Here is a 13861-nt window from a genome sequence, read left to right as displayed (position 1 = left end):
TATATATATATATATATATATATATATATATATATATATATATGTTATGCATGAAACTGACTTGCCGTCAGTCATTCGAGGAGCACTCGCCTTCAGATGATGCTTCAGAAATTAGATCGCTACCAGCATATCTTTATAACCTCTTTATTGGTTAAAAGTTGGCATAAACATATATAAGCCGTCTTGCATCTCGGCTTTCCCAACAAAATGTCGACGCGTTTCGCAGCGTTACTCTCCGCTTGCTCACAACACCAGTATCCTATCACCATAGTGTTTAAATACAAAGAGGCATAACTGTAGGCATAGAAACAGGACATGTGGATCGACATTTAGTGGAAACAAACAAGGGTTTTATCTGTTTGTAACTAGTTGATTGTGTGCCGGCGGCCATCTTAAGACAGCCTTGGTTCCTGTAATGTATTTTTTTCCCCTTTGTTTGGTTCATGAGAAGTCAGTGATTAAATAATCATTACAGACTTTCATAATACCCAGTAATATCCTTCATGAGCTATTAGTGGCTTCTTAGTGGTATGGTCTCTTTTCAGGCACACTTTACACTAGTCCTGCAAATGTCAGATTTATGATTTGGTTTCCACGTGATCCGAGTAGTGTGGTACTATGTAGTTACCATAAAATACCTAATTCCCTTTATTTAAAGTGTTTTATGCCTTAATGTAAAGTGCATGCATTGGCCATTTATAAAATAAAGTGCATAGTGCCTGCAGCTTATTTTGGGTAATATTCCACATGATCCGAGTAATGTGGTACTATGTAGTTTCCATAAAGTACCTTGTTCCCTTTATTTAAAGTGTCGTATGCCTTAATGTAAAGTGCATAGTGCATTCGACATTCGTCAAATAAAGTGCATAGTGCCTGCAGTTTGTCAAGGTGCCAGGTGCTTACGTGCATAAAGACTTTCATTGTCCATAAAGTGCTTAGTGCTTACAAAGGTCTATTAGCAACCTCGGATCAGATTAATTTTTAGAAATTACCCCAATTATTGTTACTTACATGTCACCAGCCTACATGGTGTGTCAGTTCATACTGGTCCAAATGTTTTAAAAATATACAACAATCCACAATCGTGGCTCTCAACAAAAAGCACACAAATACCCATCACCGAAACACATGTGATAAACATATAGTTAAAAATTTGCAACAAATCTGGATTCAAACTTAATGGAATCCAGTTAATGAAATCACTTCTAATCAGTGTTTCGAAATCTAGAATACAACGAGTTTCTTGTTGTCGTAGCTTTTTTTCTCGGTCTCCTCCTCTAGGGCCGTTTTCAATGGCATGGATTCCGAAGAATGCAAAACTGTCCATATTGTTCTCATGGCATTCAGTAAAGTGTTTGGCCATTGGATAGTTTGCATCTTTGTTGTGTATAGCCCTGACATGTTGTTGCACCCTTGTTTTCAATTTGCACTTGGTGCTTCCCACGTACCACTTGTTGCACTTACATGACAAAATGTATACCACGTATTCAGTGTCGCACGTGATTTTTTCATTGATGTGCACAGTTGCCCCTGTTACTGGGTGCTCGAAAGTAGCAACGTTTTTTGCAAACTTGCACTTATTGCACCTTGTGCATTTGTGGAAACCTTTCTTCCGATTCTTCAGCCAGGAGCTTGCATCATCGAGTATTTCTTTATCCATAAAACTGTGAACTAACCTGTCTTTAATCGAAATGTTTCTTCTAAAGCTAATATCTGGATGTTTCTTTAGTGACTTTCCAATGTCCTTGTCTATAGTGAGCAATTTCCAATGTCTCTGCAACACTCGTTTTACTTCTGCTGTTCTACTATCATACGTTAGGATGAGACGTGTCTCTTCATTCTCTTTCAGCGTTGTCTTTTCTTTATCCGCCAGGAGAATTTGTCTGTCGTGACTTCTAGCTCTTAGGTACGCTCTTTCGATGACTTTCTTTGGATAACATTGTTGTAAGAATCCTCTAGCTGTCATTTTACTCTCTGCATCATATGTGTCCAGAGTAGAGCTGTTTCTTCTTATTCTTACGAATTCGCCGTAGGGTACACTCCAAATTAAACTCTTCGGATGTCCACTTTTGGCATGAAGTGGCGTGTTTGACCCTGTTGGTTTTCTGTGTAGATCACACGTAAGCGATTGCTCCACTACCCGTAGGTTCACATCCAAGAAGGTGATAAACGAGAAGCTGTGGGTTTCAGTGAACCTAAGGTTGTGCTCATTTTGATTCAACAGCTTCACAAATTCGACCCATCCATGTTCGGTCCCCTTCCAGATTATAAACAGATCGTCTATGTACCTGAGCCAAATGACCACATTTTCAGTTGATTCATGATTTTGTTCCGTCCATACCTCAGAGGCTTCCCAGGAACCCATAGTTATATATATATATATATGTCTTAAACATATATAGAAAGGTATACATTTATGTATAAGCTTCCCCAATCATCTTTTTAAATCAAAGTTCAACTTACTGAGGTGCTGTTTCCACCTTTTGTTAAATAGAATTTCTACACCTGGAAAAACTGAAAAGACACATCTCACTGCTTTAATGCAAAACCTAGAAGCCATTGAAATGCACCATTTATGGATATCACATGATGTCACGTATGACCTTGCAGTTGGCATCTTTACTGACATTATAAACGCCTAAAGGTGCAGAGATTGTGCAGCGATTGGAGGAAGGATAGCTCAGGGGCAACGTGTTAGTCTTGGAAACAAGACAAAGCAACGCAACACAGGTTTGAATCCCGATCCCGCGCTTAGAAACCACTCGCGTTATAAAAGAACAATTATAATTATGTGCAGGGGAAGTGTTCCTGGACCATAGGTGCATGCCATGGACATACCTGTCAAACGTTTGAGTTGCCAAGGTGGGTCAAAGGGGGGAGGGCTTTGTTTTTGCGGGTGACAGCACTATTTACTCCTGTGGGCTGGCAAGGGTGCTGATGGGTGAGTGACCAGACTCTATGGTGGCCATCGCCCTCCAACACTGTGTGAGTAGACAGGTGTGCATGGTCATGGTGAAATGCATACAAGGCATGGGAGAAGGCCACGCCCTGTGGTGAATGTGGAAAGCTCCACTGCGCTTGATCATGGCCACCCACAGGCCACGGTGCAGGCAGAGTGATCCTGATCTCAGGGACTGCAGTGACCGCAGTTGATGATGGCCTGAAGCCACGCCCCGAGGTATCTGCTGAACTCATTGATTAGAAATGAGTGCCCTAAGGATATATCGAGCTGATTGAATATTGAAGATTTGCAGAGCTATGCGGTACCTTTCACCACCTTGGGGCTCATTATGAGTTGGGCGAGTTGGTGGTATTCTGGCAGTAAATCCAATGGAATACCGCCCAACGGAATTATCGTTACTGCCACTTGGTCCGGCTGAATTAATGCCAGATTTCAAGTGGCAATGGGGGAGTTAATCCCCATTTTTTGAGAGGCCATTGGACTCTATGGGACATTTTTGGCAGAATTACCATGGCCAGAAATACCTATTTTGCCGATTCCCGGTGGAAAGTGGGAGGATTTACCTGCAGCATGATGATGGAGGGACATTCTCGTAGTGTGGCGGAGTGGGAAAAGTGGCAGCAATTCCATTAGCACCATTCTCTTCTGCGCAGCGGTGCTCGTAATGAGCTGCAAGGGGTCTCTAAAGGCACATGCACAAATGTACAGAAGTCTGTACCGTGATTCTGCAGCACTGTCCCTGGGTATGGAGACTCATTGGCGAAACCCTGGCTGTTGGAACATGCCCTTGCTCTCAATGATGTAGAGGGCATGCCCAAGAAAGCTGAACTATCCTCCCTAAAAAGGTTTAAGGAGCCAGGTCTGGGGACCCACCCTTGCTGCAGGTGGCACAATGTTCTGGGTATTTCTAAGAACCCACTGGGCTGTGGGAGAAACCTGACAGAATCTTTGTACATGATGCTGTGGTCTCAGTCCGTGGCATGCCACAGTCCACAGCCAGTAAACCACGCGTGAGCTCCAGTGGTGCCCTGCAGATAATGTGGCCAGACTGCACAGCAGAGCTGTGTGTGCTCCCAATGAAACAGTTAAGCGCCCCTCACAAGCTGGGGGTGGGGCAAGGCACTTACAGGAGGCCCTAAAATCTGGGGGTGTCTAGAGATAGTCTGGATACACCAACATGTGGAAGAGAGTATTATTCACTGTTTGCCCTTCAAACTGTGTACTGTGACACATTATTGCCAATAAAGCCTGCTGACCTGAGCTTCCATTGTGACATTACCAGGAAATAACTATGCACTGCCAGGGTAGAACACCTTTGTGACCCGGAAACACGTAAATTGTGGGACTAAACACGCATGAAACTCTGCTGGTATTCACGGGAAGAGGGACGCTGCACCAAGACACAGTGGGGATGTCCAATGTTTCGGGTCCATCCCTCTTTTTATCCACTTCGGGGGACCCGCCCATGAAATGGCAGGCCTGTAAGAAGGGACTCATGAAGTATGGATTGGATTGTAGGGTCCTGCCTAATAAGTGGGATGAAGGAGTACTCTCCTACATCATTGGGGCATAGCGTACCTACCTGACATACACTGAGGTGAAGGCTACAATGCCAACACATTCGAGAAGAGCATTAGGAAGCTTACCACTTATTGTCCAACCAAGAACAACTGAACACTAGAATGTGACCACCTCTAAACCAGAGATCAGGGTAATGGAGAGTCGGTGGAGGAGTTTGTCCAGATTTCTAGGGGTCTGGTGGTGGACTGCAAATTGGGCCTGGTAAATGATGAGCACATGAGGGACTAGCTGATGATGAGGTGCCAAGAGGAGGTGAGCAAAGAACTCTTCACCAAGGAAGCTACAACATTAGACACGCCAATCCAGATTCTGAGGAGGGTGGAACATACACAGAATTGCATTAAGGAATTGATTGTGGATGCCAGCCACATCAGGAAAAACCCTGGAGGCCAACAATGTTGCCAAAGCATTCAACCAGATTGGCGATAAGATACTGTTGAAGAATAGAATAAGGGCAAATGTCAAAGGGAGATTGCTAAAAGAAGAGCACAAAGGAAGAAGACGCTGCTTGCGTTGGGCCAGTCAACAATTATTGGTGAACGACGATGATTGTTTGTCGTTCATTGTCACATGTAATGAGTGTGGCAGCAAAGGACATCTTACCATGCGTCACCATAATTTCAGAAAGGGATGAAGGGTATAGAAAGTATAAAAACCCAGGAACCATGATAATGAAGAGAGTGGTGTTGATCTTTCAGTCAGTGAAGTACGCAATTCCAGGTTAAAGAAAAAGCCCTATGCAAACATCACAGTTAATAGTAGTCAGTAAAGTCACTGTTAATTGACAGTGGTGCGGACTACACCCTACTAAAGAGGAACACATGGGAACATTCATTTAAGTGATGTATACTGAAAGAAGCGGCTGTTGAAGCAAACACATATGGAGATAAGCCACTCAGCACATGGGGTGAATGTGTAGCACAATTTGCCAGGAAGGTGATACCATTAAAATGTGTGTTCCCAGAACAATTATCCGCAGTATAGGATGCCTGCATGGATTTCGCCCCGAATATAAAACTAAAAAGGGGGGACATACGCATTTTTGTGAAAGTTAGAAAGATCCAATTGCTCAAAGGGGAGAGATGAGGAAGGAATACAAGATAATGCAAAAAGAGATCATCAAATGAGACAACTGATGTGCCAGAATGGTTGAGCCCCTTTGCTGCGGTGTGGAAACCAAATGGATAAGTGAGGTTATGCATAGACTTCAGAAAAAGAAGAGTGTAGTGACAGAATGTTTCCCTATGTTAAACATAGCTGAACTGATGCGGGCGAGAATGCTCCATATGTTCACCACAATTGAATTAAAGTAGGCATAGCATTTTAACAAACTCAGTCTATGGTCAATGGACAGCACAGCCTTTAGAGCACCAGTGGGTCCCTTTCGATGAAAAACAATTCTATTTGTTTAAATAGTTCCGCTGGCATTGTCATCCAGAAACTAATCTTCACACTTTTTAGAAGAATTACAGGCACAAGATGTTACCTGCATGAAAGCCTTATATGAGCCTTATACGTTCCTATGTAACCCCGGAACACCCCACCAACTCTGTCATCTAACCTATTTTTAAATCTGTATCTCTGCCTAAGAAATGTCTGTGTCTGTACTAATCTGTATTCACTGCCTCTGAAACATTTGTCATAACCTGTATGAAGCAAACATTCTGTAACAGCGCCACAATGCCTCTGGGCCTCTGGGCGCTTTATAAATCTAAATAAATAAGTACATAAATAAATAAGAGGATCAAGCAAGGCTGAACTTGACAAAAAGGTTAGGGATGTGGTGTCTAGGTTAAGGGATGCTAGCTTGATAGTTTGTCTAGAAAAAAGTAAGTTTAGAAAAACCAAGGTAGATTATTTTATGCATGAGTATCGCTCACAAGAGGGTATCAGGCCCAAGAATAATGCAGGAGGAGCTATAATTAACATCCCCCAACTGGAAAATAGGGCAGAATTGGGACCCCTCCTTAGTGTGATAGAATTGTATGCAAAGTTTGAAGAGACGTCCGCAGACAAGGTGGCAGGCTTGCATAAGGAAACAAGGATGAGTGTGAAATATGACTGGAGAAATGAATGTGGCAGGTGTTCACCAAAATGAAGGAGGAAATAACCACTTCTCGTGCCCTGGACAACTTTGAAGAGGGTTTCCAAACCGGGGTATTTACGAATGCAGACGAGCCAGGCGTAAGTGCTGTACCCTTGCAAATTTAGAATCAAATTGGAAAAGCATTGCATGTGCAGTAGTTGGGTAGGGGAGTGACGCAGAGGTTAAAGTATATTTGTGAGGGAGTTAATTGAAGGCCAAACCTCATCATAAAATCCTGGTGGCTAATTTTAGGTCCAAGGGGGGATCGATGGGGGATGACGTAGGATTGTCAGGCAGGCGACCATTCTACAGGGATTGGACTGTATGGTTGGATATGTGGTGGAGACACTGCACAGATTCTAATTGAGAGTTCTGAGGGAATTGAAGGGGTAGGAGAACGCATGGATGAAGTGTTTGTTATAGCCACGTGCATCAAGAGAGATTAATGGTAGCTGCGTTCCCAGGAGGATGAGACTCTCCAGATGGTGAAAGGTTTCACCATGCATGGCTGGCAGGTGAAGGGTGAGGATGAGGGCTGTCATTGCCGGCAAAAGAGTCAAATACTCATTATCTTTGGATGGGAGAAAGTAATGAGATGGGGCAGAGTTATACCTACAGACAGGAGCCACCTCAATATATTAACGCTTGTGCACAAAGGGTGTGTGGGGGTATAGAATACCAAACGCATAGGCACCCGCCTATTGGTGGCCCAACAAAGATGGGGAGATCCAGAAACACAACAAACGCTTTGCTGATTGCATGCAAAGTGAGAAAATGCTAGCGCCCAAAGGCAGTCCCATAATGTAGCGTTTGATACCCATCTACCACTGGAGGACGGGGCAGTGGTTCTAGCAGGGCCACTACTTGTAAGAGGAACCAGAAGGGCCAATATAGTGGCACTAGTGGATCTGTACTCCAACGGACACAACGTGAGTATCATAAAGGAGATTAACACAAAGATGGTCATGTTTTTGTATTTATTCACAGCTTTCCTATTTCCACAAGTCAGATATAATAGCATATAACCATCCATGCGAAAACAGCTGAGTAGAAAGAGCAAACAGCTGAAAAGAAAGGCATAAGCGGGAGTCACCCGAAAGCAACAACGAAAAGGCAGAACAGAGTGCCACAGTGCACGCACTTAACCACAACAGGTGAGTAAGGTAATGCAAGCTCACATCGGGTGCTGAGGACCAGGAGGTGTAGAACCAGTTCGGATTATAGTTGTACCATTAACGGGGACATCGCTGGGTGATCCCCCATTGGAAATTAGGGGAGGGCTGGATTTTGAAGATCCCTGTTGATGGGATAATCAAGGCTTCAAACCTTGGGGTCAGGTCCAGGCTGTTCAAGGCCCCTGAACCATAAGTCCTACCCCGAAAAAGGAGGCCTATATGCAACCACCAGTGCGTAGGAATGAACCCCGTTGGGCGAACATTCGGCATCTTGACCCCACTTTCAATCATCTGTGGATTTCTTCTTCAACTCCTCCTTCTGAGCTTCAAAACCTGCAAACCTGTGAAGGAAACATGAAGTGGGCACTCTTTTGATCCGAGTCAGTCTGAAGTCACATCCAGATGTTGAGCATAGTTGCCAGAGCTGAACCTGAAGGCAGTGCAGATGCCTGCAGACCCCCAAATGCCAGGTCTGATGAGACCTGAGTCAATTGGTCCATAACCAGCAGTCGCAGAGACAAGTCTGCATCCTGTTAAATAGCCTTCAGTAGCCTTCAAAAGTCCTTTCTTGGAGACTGTGCCATGGATGCTGCAAACTCCTTGGCAGGAATGGAGACATGGATCGCTGGAAATGCATAGGGGTCGGAGGACAGGGCTCCTCTGATAGGATCAGAGTCTCTGTGGACAGGTTACATGCCAAAGAGTCCATACTGACCACTGGCAAATCTTCTGCTTTGAACCTTTCCAGGAAAGGTCTCTTTCCAGAAAACATGACAGGACCGGCTTATCGCCATCCCTCCAATCTGGAACCAGGGCACTGCTCAAGGCCTTGTGAATGGGGAGACTCCGCGGCTTTGTGGTTTCAAACCCTCCTATACAGCATCAATGGTAGACTCATGTTCTTGCTAAGGTGGGAAACAACAGCAGTGAGGTTCTCCCCCGTGAACAGAAATGTCCTTCCTGTCCATAGTTGTCTCAGGGCGTTTCAGCCAAACTGTTTTGCAGATATTTCCCTAATGTGAGCCATCATTGCCACCGCTATCCTATGCTGGAGTCTGGGCACATCAATACCTGGCACTGGATTCTGGGAGTAGGCTGCATCTCAGCAGGTGGCTGGACATCCACCAGCACAATACAATGGCTTTTGCTGCCACTGTTGCCACCTGCCTCCCTCTTGCACTACACCTGAGCGTCCAGATTCCAAATTCCTATAGCCAGTGAAGGCTACTGTGATGTATGTGCGCACTGCCATCTTAGCCAGACAACTTATTACAGGTTGGCATAGAAACCTCGGACGAGTCTAACCTCTCGCGATACCCGCACCATTTTAGAAGCAGGCATTCTTTGAAGGAAACTTGCTGACCTCTGCCTGGCTTCTACGAAGTTGACACAGACACTGACTAGGGTGACCAAACTTTCAATACGAAAGAATGACTAGCCCCCTCAAAGCCTGTCCCCCTGCAACCTCTGGCCTCCCCAAGCAGCCGCCCACCCATCCACCCCTTACTTCCATCCCACAGTATTTTCATATTCCGGGACTGTCCCAGAAAAAACGGGACTTCCGGTTCTCCTAGCAACCACCTGATGTCAGCAGCACTATGCGCTCGGATGCTGCATCAAGAGTCGTGAAACCGAGAAGCAAGTGTGGGTTGCAAGCCTTTAACTATGTAACCAAAGATAAATCAAAGAATGAGGGGTGCCCCTCTCCTTATAAAGGCAACATGTCACAGGGGAAAGACTGCTGTAGGGGTCTGATCCCTTTGTTTTCTAACATCATACCCAGAGTGGCTTGACCTGGAGGAACTGGTGGGAACCGGAAGTTGTAGAGAGCCCTAACAGAAATGCAGTGGAGCCCCTCTCTCATCTCACCTCTCCCTTCTGGCTAATCTACCTGCACCTCCTTCCCGTGCCTGCTCACTTCAAAGAGACTCCAGTGGCAAGCACCCTAGTGGTGGAGTGGTTTTGTTAAGTCAATGCTGCCTTTGAATTACAAATTATTCCCAGGAAATCTCATGGTGAGGGTTCCTCTGCCCTGGGTGGAGGGTGTTACCTTCCTTATGGGGATCAAAGAGGCAGCATCCTGGACAAAAAGGTAAACAAGGGGAAGTAAAGGTCGTTATGGTGCCAAAAGTGGATCTGGGCAAATGGGCCTTGTCACACTACCTTTATTACTGTCTTATGGGGTTCAAAAGCATTGATCCCATCTTCTGGTAGCTTCTGGAAGCAGTGATTTGGTACCAGGTTGGTGAGCTGATTAACTGTCCCCAACACATTGTGCGGTCCAAGCAGCAATGGTACGTGCCACCAAGAAGCTTGGCCCAGTCAGGCAATGTCAGTCACAAGCATTTCAATGCAGGAAACAAGGCCCAGAGCTGGGAGGCCCAATCTAGGGTCTTCACGGACAAGGTGAGTGCATAGCACTATGCTTCCACTCCAGGAAGTTGCCTGGTACCTAAAGGGGGCACTTCTCATCCCGTGAGTGGGATCCTGATTCCAGTGCATAGCCATCAGGGAGGCCTGTGCCCAACAGCTGTGCCACCCCCACTGTTGATGGATAGGGGGATAGCTCCTCTTTGTCTTGGAAGCTTTGGTCTTTGTGTCTAAGTCAGATGACTTTGGAATAGACTGTATGTCCTACAGAGTTCCAGATAAATACTTCTCTTGATGGTCCATAGATTAATCAAAGAATTAGCGGGTGAGAAATTCCACCATCCGCACAGGGAGAGTGAAATGTGTGAGGTCATTCCGCACATATTTCATCTGCTTTCCGCACGAAATGCATAGTCACGTGTACTCCAGGAAGACACACCCCACAGGCCCCCTCTTCGTCTTTCATATTCAGCTGGAATGTGACAGCCACGGGTACATCAAAGCATCTCAAGAAGGGGGAAGGAACGCCTTTCTCCAGCCGTGGGCAGCCTAATTTAAATATCAAAGGCTCCATGGATCTGCTTTCCCGAATGAGAGATAATTGAGGCAAGCCTGCTGAGGGGGCTTGGTTGCCGGACAGACAACAGGAAAGGCAGGGCTAACACCCCTTTGTATGCAATGTGTCAATGCGAAGCTACTTCCCACCCCTCTGTATGAAAGGCAGTGAATTGCATGTCTGAGTCCACTATTTACCGTAGGCAAACCCCTGCAGAGCTGACTCTTTTCAGAGGGGAGAAGTATGTGATTTGGGTGAGACAAGAAGTCTGCTCCCATCACAAACTTTAAGGGAGACCTACGCTTTAATCAAGAGTCACAGAGGGCTCAGTTAACCAGAGAGACACTTTGATCTAGAACAGACAAGAAAATGGGTGGGACTTAGGTATACGTTTTCACCCCTTGTGTGTCCTGTTGCAGTGCAATCTGGTCCTGACCTCATGCATAACAGAAGATTGTTGGTGGGGACCCAGGATTGGTTCATTAAGGTGGGCTTAGTCTGCACCAATCATTGGGACCCATTTGGCTATAAGAGAGGGCTGAGGAACAAGAAGAAGGACCCATTTGTACCTGGGCTGAAGGTACAGTCTACTTTACATCTTCCGTCAGTGAAGGAAGGCCAGGATTTCCAAGAGGGAAGCAAGATCCCTCCCCTAAACATCTCCCAAGGAACAGAGGGAGATGCTGGACTCAGAGGACCCGTCCAGCAGCTTCAGAACCTGTACCCAGCCGGCACGCAGCGTGCCCTGCTAGGTTCTGACAGAAAGCTTCCCAGGTGGGCAGTGCCGGGGAGTCTCTGGACAAAGGACAAGGCTGTTGCCTGCCAACATTCTCCTAATATTTGGCCCGTCTGCCTTGCAAGGATGCCACAAGCCCTGCGAAGAAGCTAGGAGGCGTGCCACACAAGCATCAACCAGAGGCCATCTTTTAAGGACATTTTCGAAACAGTAGAGCCCTCGAACCGCATCCGGCTGCACTGCTGACTGTTGTCACACCGCAGTCATCAGAGCCGTCCGAGACGCCTCAACCAGAATTCCAGATCTGCCAACCAGCACAGAGACAATGATTCTTGGCCCCAAGCCACTGCGCCGGCCAGCCTGCAGCTGTCCACCCAGCTTTGCTTGCTGAACTGCCTGCGGCAGGGATACCCGCAGCTATCTCCCACCACTAACTCTGTCTCAAGGGCGGCAAAGCACCCTGGAACCACCTTGACGCTGTCAAGCACCAATAATCTCTTTAGCACCAGGTACATTGTGGTTCTGCCCCCCTGGTCCTTCTCCGAAGGCCCATAGAGACAGTTAAAACTATTTGCCCCCTTGGTGCTAGAACCGAATAACCTTGAACAGTAAGACTGATTACTTTACCAACTACCCTCCTGTCAGTATCCAGAGTGCATCCCTTTCCTTCATAAAACTGTCTGTCCTCTGTGTTCCTTTACAGGGTGGGTCATATTTGTAGTGTGCTAGAACTGTCTGTTGCAGTAATAATAAAGTGGATATTTTTATACAACCTGACTGGAGAGTCCCTTTTATCATTGGGTAATAATTGTATTTTCGCTGTGTTGCAACTAACCAACGATCCATGACCTTGTGGAGATAAGCCTGCCGTTCCATCCCAATTAACAAAAATTGGACAAGGGGGTTTATAATTCACTTGTATTCCATTCTGTTCAGATCTGTTCTCGTGTACTAGAGGTGTGGAGATGATTGATGGTTGTTAGGCGGAAACCTGTGCAGTTCCCTCTGGGACCACTGCAAAAGATTTAGGACTACAGGTGTTTGGCAGTAAACCCACTTGGTAGCAGTCTGTACCACACAGATTCACTTGGTAGCTGTGGCTGAGCAGTCAGACTTCCCTCAAGAAGAGTTAGGCAGTATGTGGAGTATACAAAATAGGGCAATCTACACAGTAGAACAAGCAAACACGGAACAAGGCTTTGGTGTAAAGATATAAAGGTATTTATTTATAACAACACATCTATGGAAAACACTCTGGCACTAATACGGCAAACAACTTCAATCACAATTACTTATACGAAGAAAAAGGCCAATCCCCCTAACAATAGTTCGACAAGTCTAGGTTCACCGGCATCACTTATTTGCAGACAGAGGTGTATGCTTTAACCTAGATGGCACTCTAGTATTCGTTAGGACGGGAGAGAAAAATAAGGCAGGTTATGAAATCAACTCGGTACCACTACTTTACGGACAAATGCAAGGCAAGTAAGGCAGGGTCTACTGCAGATCACAAAGTCCAGAGGCCAGGCCCACTCGGAGAGAGGCAAGGCGATATGTCCCATAAAGTGTCTCAGTGGAAATGCGCTTCCAGTCTTTATCGCAAATTGTTATGGAAAGATTGGACCAGTTCAGAACAGCAAGTTAGAGAAAGCTTGGAGGCGACCCAATGGAAAGGCGAGGAATAAGACACCTCACTCGATCCGGCAGAAAGGGAAGCCAGGCGGACACGGTACCTTGTTTGTGGAGAGACAGCTCCGGCGGGGGCAGTTGTTCCTGGTGGTGGATGCACAATGGGTCTTTGCCAAGAGAAGAGATGATCTTGTCGTCGAAGGAAAGCTGAAGATCGTTGCACCACCAGGGAAGAGACCAGCCGCGGAGTGCTACGTCACAAGGCACCACCTTTTGGTTGCGGTACAGGGGTAGTGGCTATCCGGTTGCCGAGGTGCTCTGCACGGGCAATTCGACCACTGTGTCCTGGAGCGAAGAAAAAGCAAAGGGGACTGTTTGTTCCCACCAGTCAGGGGGAAGAGACTCTCCGGCAGGGAGATCTCCTCTGTCGTCGGGAAGTGGTGAGTCGGTTCAGCAGGGCTCCACCGGAGGTGTCGTCGTTGCAGGTCGGCTCAGCTTTACCCTCGTCGGATTCTTAGGTCCTGTGGCGACTTCTGAAGACCCAGTCCCAAAAGCCCTGCTTTTATGCAGAAAACCCCCATTCATTCAGCCTAGCTGTCAATCAAAACACGCTAAGTGGTGAGCGGGGTGGCTCACCACTTGGGCCAATCACACCAGAGTGCGACTGGAGTTGGCAAGGCAACTCAGTCCAGAGTGCCTAAACCCCCTCCCAAACCCCTGTGGTAACCCAGACAGAATGGCACCACTTTGGAGGGTCTCTGTACAG

This window comes from Ambystoma mexicanum, chromosome 11 (assembly GCF_040938575.1).
Source record: "Ambystoma mexicanum isolate Mex_15411 chromosome 11, UKY_AmexF1_1, whole genome shotgun sequence".
NCBI classification, from domain to species: Eukaryota; Metazoa; Chordata; class Amphibia; order Caudata; family Ambystomatidae; genus Ambystoma; species Ambystoma mexicanum.
Note: the sequence above shows the minus strand (reverse complement) of the source record.